The following is a 251-nucleotide window of genomic DNA, read 5'->3' as shown; positions in this document are numbered from 1 at the left end:
TCTTTGCCGAAAACGTGGGTGCTTCCCCAGAGGGGAGGAACTATGTTTTCGGCATCTTGGAGTCCAGCGTCCTCAAACTGAGGGGGCGGGACTCCAAGCTATGCTATGGGATCGAGCAGATCACCGTTAAGGTTACTCGATCTCATGGTGAGGAGGGGAGCAAGGAGGAGCCCCGATCTAAAGACTAGCTTGTATAATGGGCTGGTCGGTGATAGGGGTTACTAAGATTAACCTGCATCACAGCAAAGGAG

General features: G+C 52.6%; 1 protein-coding gene across 1 annotated transcript in view; it reads left to right on the top strand.

Annotated features, from left to right (window-relative positions):
• The window catches only part of LOC108759263 (uncharacterized), a gene marked incomplete at its 5' end in the record, with an annotated part of 17,860 nt that overhangs the window by 14,217 nt on the left and 3,392 nt on the right, over window positions 1–251 (top strand). The gene's annotated exons all lie outside the window — the stretch shown is intronic.

The sequence above is a fragment of the Trachymyrmex cornetzi genome, unplaced genomic scaffold, assembly GCF_001594075.2.
Source record: "Trachymyrmex cornetzi isolate Tcor2-1 unplaced genomic scaffold, Tcor1.1 scaffold1044, whole genome shotgun sequence".
Classification (NCBI taxonomy): domain Eukaryota; kingdom Metazoa; phylum Arthropoda; class Insecta; order Hymenoptera; family Formicidae; genus Trachymyrmex; species Trachymyrmex cornetzi.
Note: the sequence above shows the minus strand (reverse complement) of the source record. Positions and strands in the feature narration are given on the sequence as shown.